The following is an 8,490-nucleotide window of genomic DNA, read 5'->3' on the forward strand; positions in this document are numbered from 1 at the left end:
CAGCTCGTCTTTCGAGGATGCGTTTTAACATCAGGTTTATTTGGCATTTTGTCTTCTGGAGTTACTGACGAAACAGTCACATCGAGTGAATGACAACGGCTAAAGTACCAGCAGGGATGATAGCACCAACGCACGCGGTTAGTGAAAACGACGGTCGCGTATTAAGATAACCCTGACGCGAAACTGCAGTTGAGTTCAGGGGTCGCAACTGCTGTTGTTAAATGCGATTATTTTGCGTTCAGCTGAGGAGCTATCACTGTCTGGAGAGTAATCACAGCTTAAGAGGAGTCACTTGGGAGATATAACTTCAATCAGTGAATGTTCGCGCGAAAGGTGGTAGTCGGGGCTGATTATGATGCGATCGCAATCATCGTCACAGTGCGTCGCATATTTGTTGAAGGGTGCACGATGTGAATTGCTGCGCGGGCGCCGGAGATTTTGACGGCCCATCGTCATCCGACGTCAACATTGTCGGCCTGGAATCGATCCCTGACCCGCAACATTCCAGACTCAGCCGACCGGGCTGTGACGTGACTTCGTCTTCCGCAGGTGATCCAGCTGCTGCCGGGCGGGCTCGACATCCTGGGCCTGTTTGTGGTGGGTGGCGCGGACGTTCTGAAGACGCAGGAGGCGCAGCTGCGCACAGCGCTCAATGCCATCTACCGGGCGCTCGACAAACTACCTCAGCTGCACGACCGCGAGGGCCGAGGAGCGGCTGGTGGCCGCCGTTGACCCGAGGACCAATAAGTAAGGCCTTCGCGCGCGCACACGGCGGGTGTTCGTTTGGAGTTGTATAAATCTGGCGGTAGAAGTCGGTCGAAAATCTCCTATCACATGCTTACTGTGCTTGGGAAGGGTGGGAAGGGAATCGGTTTTGTGTTCCATGTGGAAGCCATCCGACTTTTCAGTCAGATCTCATTCATCAAGTGGAACTGTGCTATTCGGTTTGTGCATATTACCACGTTACATCTAAGATTATGCGGTGTAGCATTACATTAATGGAACTGTTTTCATTTGGTGGGGCCTTTTGTTATTTCTGCATGACGTCAACCCCAACCGACATGACTGAACCTTCTGTCATTGGTTGTTGTTATTTTTGACATGCCACCCTGTGGGGCTCTCCAGCCCTGATCCACGCTGGCCCTCTGTCATTGGTTGGCATGCCATGTTGTGGAATTCTCAGGCCGTACCTGGCGTGACCTGACCGGGCCGCCCCCGCGTCGGCAGGGTGACGTGCCGGTCTCTGGAGCTCTCGAACCTTACGGCGTCGCTGCGCCCGGCCGAGTGGCGCTTCCAGGAGGTGCGCTGGCACCGCGTGCAGTCGGAGCTGTTCTTGGACGTGACGGCCGGCGTGGCGCCGCTCGCCGCCGAGACCACCATGTTCAGACAGATCATGGTGAGCGGGCACAGGTTCAGACGTGACGGGTGGTGGCGTGTTCAGACAAGGTGGGTAGGGGCGTGGATAGACAGATTATGGTAGGCAGGGGCGTGTAACACGTCCCTACCAACAATGTCTGAACAGTTCAAACTTTAGTATGCAGGGGTGTGGGCGTGTTCAGATGTGGTATGCAGGGGCGTGGTCAGACATCGGGTAGGGGCATGTTCAGGGCATGCTCGTGGCCATCGCATGCAGCCTGCCCCGGACAGGCGTGGATCCGCGAGGATGTAGGATGAAGGAAGACAAAGGATAGGGTGGTTGGGTCAGATAGGGTAATAGTGAGGTCACGATGTAGAGTGCTTCTACAAGGGGCACAGGTGCAAGTCTTCTGTGTTTGGATCGCGCCAGATTTCATGTTTCAGCCAGACGCTAACGAGGATGCTGAACATGGAATGTATGTTGTGAGTGCCCGATGCTGTGTAGATGTCATATTTACGTGCGACGGATGTACCAAGCCTGCAAATAATTTGAGAATGAAGGAAGGAATGTAGCTCGAGTTATAAGGAACCAATCGTCACCTGCGGGCTGGTTTGACACTCGAACCTCGCCATCGCTCCGCCAGATGTCTCTGGAGGCCGTTGTTGGCGGTCGCTGTCCGACTCAACGTGTCTGGTAGACGGCCGTATGGGCGGCGTCCGACGCGCCGCTGGCCGCCGACGAGGGCCGGCCCGGGAAGGGTGCCGGCCGCACCTTCGCGCTGGACCTACTCTATGACACGGTGGGGTGGACGGCTTGTGGGATCGGCTCGGCCCGTGGCCCCGTCCGGTGGGTGGGAAGAGACGAAAGCGTGTTAGCGTGGGTGCTGCGCGCCATGAGCGCCGAGGGCTACATGACGATCGACATGTCGGAGAGACATGGTCTGTAACACGACCGATCAGTATCTCGCTGATAAGGAGAGCGCACGGCCTGGTGCCGTGACAATAGGGAGCATGGGCTGGTGCCGTGACATGGGCACAGTGGAGGGTGTGGCTGGTGCCCTGACAATGGGGAGCGTGGTCTGGTGCCTTTTCAATGCGAGCGTGGTCTGGTGCCGTGACAATGAGGAGCATAGTCTTGTGCCGTGACAGTGGGGGCATGGTGTCGTTCCGTGACAATGGGGGGCATGGTGTCGTTCCGTGGCAATGGGGGCATGGTCTCGTTCCGTGGCAATGGGGAGCGTGCTCATGCTCAAGGCCGCCTAAGTCTGTCACGTGCTAGGGACGCAGTGTCTGATCGCTTAGTATCCCTTGCGACTCATTGAGCACAGGGCTGAGGGGCATCACGGATGGTGGCGCCAGCTGTCTGTGTGGGGCGACGCGTTAGGGTGGCGCGGACCGAACCGGCCAGGGAGCAGCGCTGAGACTGAGGGTGCAGGTCTGTCTGTGGACGTCGCACGCCAGGACGGCGAAACACGCAGTCTGCCCGTGTGACGCCAGTGGGGCTCCTCCTCAGGCGAAGACGGCGCCGGCCGAGAAGCTGCTGGAGCCTGCGGACGCCGTCATCCGGGTCAGCGGCCGGGTCCACTGCCTGGCGTACCCTCCACACCAAGGCGACGGTAGGCTGCGGCCGCCCGCTGCGCGCCAGCCCGTGCACCAGCCCGTGCACCAGCCCGTCCACCAGCCGCGTGCCGAGACGGCCACGGCCGCGGCGGCGGTGGTGCGGCGTACTCCGGGGCGGAGGCTGTGGGGAGCTGTTGTGGAGCGAAAGCTGAAGGCGCAGCTAGGCTTAGTGTCAGCAGTCCCGGGCCGGCTGAAGCACAGCCGCAGTCCGGCCAGCAGGGCCACCCGTCCCTCAGCGTGTAACGGAGACGGCACATTGTCTCACGGAGCGCCTCTGAGGGGATCAAGACCGTGCGCCGCGCCGTCCCGTGTAACGGAGACGGCACATTGCCCTCACGGAGCGCCTCGGAGATGATCGAGATCGTGCGCGCGCCGTCCCGTGTAACGGAAACGGCACATTGCCTCACGGAGCGCCTCGGAGGGGATCACGACCGTGCGCGCGCCGTCCTGTGTAACGGAGACGGCACATTGCCTCACGGACAGCCCCGGAGGGGATCGAGATCGTGCGCGTGCCGTCCCGTGTAACGGATACGGCACATTGCCTCACGGAGAGCCCCGGAGGGGATCGAGATCGTGCGCGCGCCGTCCCGTGTAACGGAGACGGCACATTGCCTCACGGAGAGCCCCGGAGGGAATCGAGATCGTGCGCGCGCCGTCCGAAACAACGGCCTTCCAGTCTGGTGACTCCCTGCCCTGTCATTACACGGTGCCAAGCGGAACATCACCGTTGGTTCTGTGAGAGCGCCGCTTAGCAACCTTTCACTTCCCATTTCTTCGATCTTTCAGTCTTCCACGCGTTTATATGAGGGAGCATGAAAGAAGCTCTTCACCTTGTCCTTATCTTGCCGTGGTCTCGCGATGGTCACCAGCATATTTCAGTTATAAACGACAACGACAGGTCATTGACACAACAACTGACAGGCAACACTGTCATTTCATTGACGTGCAACGACAGAAGACGCCTTCAAATTTGGGAAAGTATAATCATTAACGAACTCTCTCTAGCCCTAAACAGGCAAACAAATTATGATACGACCCTTGGACTATTAGGTGATGGGCGGTAAGCACTGTTGATACGGTTGTGACAATATGTTTGTGTCTTTGTAGTGCTCCCGTTATGGGTACGCTCTATATGTATCAAAGTAAAAATAGGATTCTGTCTTACTTTAATTAATAAGTAGTCTATCTTACTTTGATTAGCCATGCTTCATTTGTGTTGTACGTACCAGTATATAGATATAGATATAGATATAGATATATATATATATATATATATATATATATATATATATATCGCCATACAATCTTAATTGCCTTAGCCTGGGCACTGAAGCTGCCTTAACAGGTGGGGCTGCGGCTTCTTAACCCCCCCCCCCCCTCCCGCCCCCTCCCAGGTGGCCGAGGCCGTGTCGGCCCTGAGCCGGGACACGCGGCGCTCGCTGCTGGCACGCTGCCAGATGCATTGTGACAGCTTGGTGGAGGAGCAGCCGAGCGACGAGTCGGCGGCGGTGCTGCACGAGCCGCCGCGGCGGGTGCTGGCGCCGCTCGCGCCCTCGCAGCTGCACGCGTCCGACTACCTGTTCCCGGGCGACACGGCCGCCGACAGTCTGCAGACGTTCCAGGACCTGTTCGGCCTGGAGCTGCAGTCCGAGGACGTGATGGACACGGTCGAGACGCCCTCCGGTGAGAACGGGAGCGGGCGGGTCCGACGTCAGGTGGCTGGTGAGGGAGATCTGACGTCGGGTGGCTATTGAGGGGGGGGGGGGGGAGCGACGAAGTTTTCTGAGAGCGGGCGGGATGAGGTCTCTTATGTATCGTCCACTGGGTCCTGAGAAAGGTGGAGCCTGCTGTGCGCAACAGGTGTGACAAAACTTCGGCCCGCTTTCTCTTTTAGGGCTCGCCTGTGTTCTATATAAATCAGATGCTGAACTGTCCCACGGATACATCCAGGCGTAGGCAAAGTTTGGTCATGATGGTGAAAACTAGTCAAATTGGCAGTTAAGAAGTCCCCACTGGATGGAAATGTTACGCAGAACTACGCGCCACAGAAAAACACAACCCTGTTTGTCGGTCGGTGTGTGTCGTGCTCCACCGGCGTCACCCTGTCGTCCCGTGGCCTGGCGGGCACGTCTGACTCGGACCCCTCCGCCGGCAGAGGAGCGGGCCCACTCGGAGTGCTCATCGGCGGCCGGCGCGCTGGATGACCTGCGCGAGCTCCAGTCGGGCGGCGCACGCTGCAGCTTGCTCCACCTGCTGTTGGCCGTCGCTATCGCCGCCGTCGGCATCCTTGTCTCGTCCCTCGCGCTGATTGGTCCGCGCTCACCCGGACAGCATTGACGTCAGCGAGAGGGGTGGAGTTGATTGGCTCGGCTGTGCGCGGGTGGTGTCTGGGACTAGATGATTGGTCCGTGCCCGTTGGGGGCGGCACCAGTGGTGTGAATCTGATTGGTTCACGTCCGACTGAGCACCAGTGACGTCAGGCGTGCGGTGAATCTGATTGGCCCGCGTCCGTCTGGACACCAGTGACGTGACGCATTTCGAGCTGACTCGTCTCTTCAGCCCGGCCACAGTAATGCCCGCCAGTCCTGGACATGCTCGTCTGGCGTCTGACGTGGAGAAGCCGGTCGCCTCGGCTGCCACCTAACACACACTGACGTCACACTGGCATGACATCACACCGTCACACCACCAGACATCGGCGAGAGGCCGTGTGTTGCGCGTTGGGTGAGGAGCGGCTGTGAGCGACACGAACGCATTTGACGCCATTCCTGCGGGAACTTCGGCAGACCGGGCCTCCGAAGGCGCGCCCGCCGAGTGTGACGTCACTTTGACGTCACTGCCGGACGGCTCCCGTGGTGCCGCTCTCGTGTGCTGGTCGGGATGTGCCGGGGCGCGTGCGCCACAGCGGTCGGGCCGCACTGCGCCTGTGACCTTGGAAATGACAGCATGGTCTGCGATGGGCCTCGATCTGTAGTGACAGTACTTTATTGGGAAGCGGTGTGGGTTTGATGGCCTATTGTTGAGTGGGAATTGGATATTTTCTATACATTTGTTGATTGTGAACGTTTCAGTGCTTCGTCGTGACAGGGTTTGTGGTATTCAAATGTGAATACAAGGTTTTGGACAATTTTTCTGCATCAGCCCTAATGCATTGTTCCAGTTATGTTTAAACACAGTAGTGCTAAACAGAGTAATGTTAATGATTTTGTATATAGATGTATCTTGTATATGTCATAGTCATATATATGCATATGACTTCCGATATATATATATATATATATATATATATGTATATATATACATATATATATATATATATACATATATATATATACATATATATATATATATATATATATATATATATATTTCGGAAGTCATAGTCCAGCTAGCCATAACTGATAACTCGGCGTTGTTTCCAATAGCGGTGTTCACTCAATTCCTCTCACTCTGGCAGAAATGAGAGGGTCGATGCAGAATCCCTAGTCTACGATATTTTTCCAGCGTATCCTGTGACTATACCCGAATTTTGGTAGTTCACGGGACATCACTTCGTGTGTGTTGACACCATAAAGCGCGTCTGACTTCTGGCTTGCGAGTCCGCCGGTTTTTCGAACACCGCGCGGCGATGCGCGGCCGGCGCGGGTGGCGGGCGGCTGTGGTACGAATCCAGCAGTGACCCGCGGGGGCCGGTGTACTCGAAGATACAAGGGTCAGATGTGTGTGAGTTGCGCGCTAATTTGCGCTATGGTTTCGCATATTTTAGCATGTGAAGCTGAAATGGTCCGATTTGGAGAACGAATTGGCCTTTAACCTGACACTGCGGCCAGTAATTGATCTAGAAACAAGCTTGCTACCGATCAGCAGATCTCACCACGACAAATCCGCCGTTTTTCTGCGGTGCTCTGCCTTTCTTAGCTAGGAAATGGTAGGGGTCGCATCGAACCCCCTACCAATCCGCGTCTTGAAAAAGAGCGATGAACGGAATCGGTGAGGGTTAACATTTGCGGTTCATTCACGTTCTCAAAGCATGAAATGACCACATAATTTTCTAGTTGTGGCGTATAGATACATGGTTAAATTCCGAACATTTGACGTCACTCCTCACCTGGCTTTGGGGGTCGAACGTCACTCATCTGGAGTTCGGGGCCGAACGTCACTCATCTGGAGTTCGGGGACGAACGTCACTCATCTGGAGTTCGGAGCCGAACGTCACTCATCTGGAGTTCTGGGCCGGACGTCACTCATCTGGGGTTCTGGGCCGGGCGTCACTCATCTGGAGCTCGGGGCCGACCGTCACTCACCTGGAATAGGGGGCTCGACGCACATGGAGGTGGTCTAAAAACCACAGCCCGAAATGCTGTGTGAGGGCACAGTATCACTGACGAGATGGAAATGGCACCAGTAACTACCTCACTCGTGAAACGAACATCTTAAGAATAAGCACGAAGCTGACTGCAGGAATTTTGTTGACCTCAGTTTCATCATTGTGAACAACAACTGCCCTAATCTTATCACCAGTGCGGCAATCGCTTAGGCCCGAGCTTACTTACAATTTTTTTCTTCCCTCTAATGCATGTGGCTGTTGCAAACATGTTGCAAAAGAAGTGCCGTTTCTAGTAGCTCACAACAATTACGTCGCTCCAATTAAACACTTCTATGCTCGACCCTGGAATTGTCTTGTAAATTGCAGCCATTGCAGATAAATGACATGTTATTTGGTCATATTCCTGGTCTGGGCTGCGCCTAATCTCTTGCTAGCTCCAGCACCAACCCCACCTTCTGACGTTTGCATTGTCGTGCCGCTCTACATTCCGTTCACCTGTGACTGCTCCAGGTCCCCAGTTGGTCTGAGTGCCTTCTCAGCGGCTTGACACGTTCAGGGAGCCCTTTAGCAGCGGTCGAAAGTTTTGAGCAGGTGAGAATTATGTGATCCTCGGGTTTACCCGATATCGATATCCGATTTATCCGATATCGCTTGTGACCGCCGGACAGCTGGGCCGCGGCAGCAGCAGCTTTTCGGGAACCATGTCTTGCTGTTCATCTCAGGCAGGCATGTCCAACATCTCCGACCGTCTACACATTGTCATTACATTGCCACCATTCGTGTTTATGAATGACTGTGGTGTTGCGGTGATGGTGTCGCAACGATGCTCTGGCCACCCTAGCCCTGCTCGACCGCGGGCGTGTGTCACGTGGTCCCGGGCGCAAAAGTACATGGAGTCGCCGACGGGAAGACTACAGTATCACACCGTTACAGGTACCTATAAATCGCCTTGGGTGTGGGAAGGATGGCTGGTGTTCATTTATGTATTGAAAATATTACACAAGAAATACTGACGAAGTTTATGCACATTGCAAAGCATTATATAGCATTGCCAGCGCACTTGAATTTTTAGGTACGTTATTTATAACGTTTAGTTGGTAGCGCCCAGGCAGGTGTTTCCGTGGTGTAGTGGTTATCACATCCGCCTAACACGCGGAAGGTCCCCGGTTCGATCCCGGGCGGAAACA

The 8,490-nt window shown here is 55.4% G+C and overlaps 1 non-coding gene across 1 annotated transcript; it reads left to right on the forward strand.

Annotated features, from left to right (window-relative positions):
• Nucleotides 1-8,417: 8,417 nt before the first annotated feature.
• Nucleotides 8,418-8,490, forward strand: TRNAV-AAC (transfer RNA valine (anticodon AAC)). The gene has a single exon. It is a non-coding gene; the product is annotated as a tRNA-Val (tRNA).

This window comes from Pollicipes pollicipes, unplaced genomic scaffold (assembly GCF_011947565.3).
Source record: "Pollicipes pollicipes isolate AB1234 unplaced genomic scaffold, Ppol_2.1 Scaffold_5802;HRSCAF=6872_pilon_pilon_pilon, whole genome shotgun sequence".
Classification (NCBI taxonomy): Eukaryota; Metazoa; Arthropoda; class Thecostraca; order Pollicipedomorpha; family Pollicipedidae; genus Pollicipes; species Pollicipes pollicipes.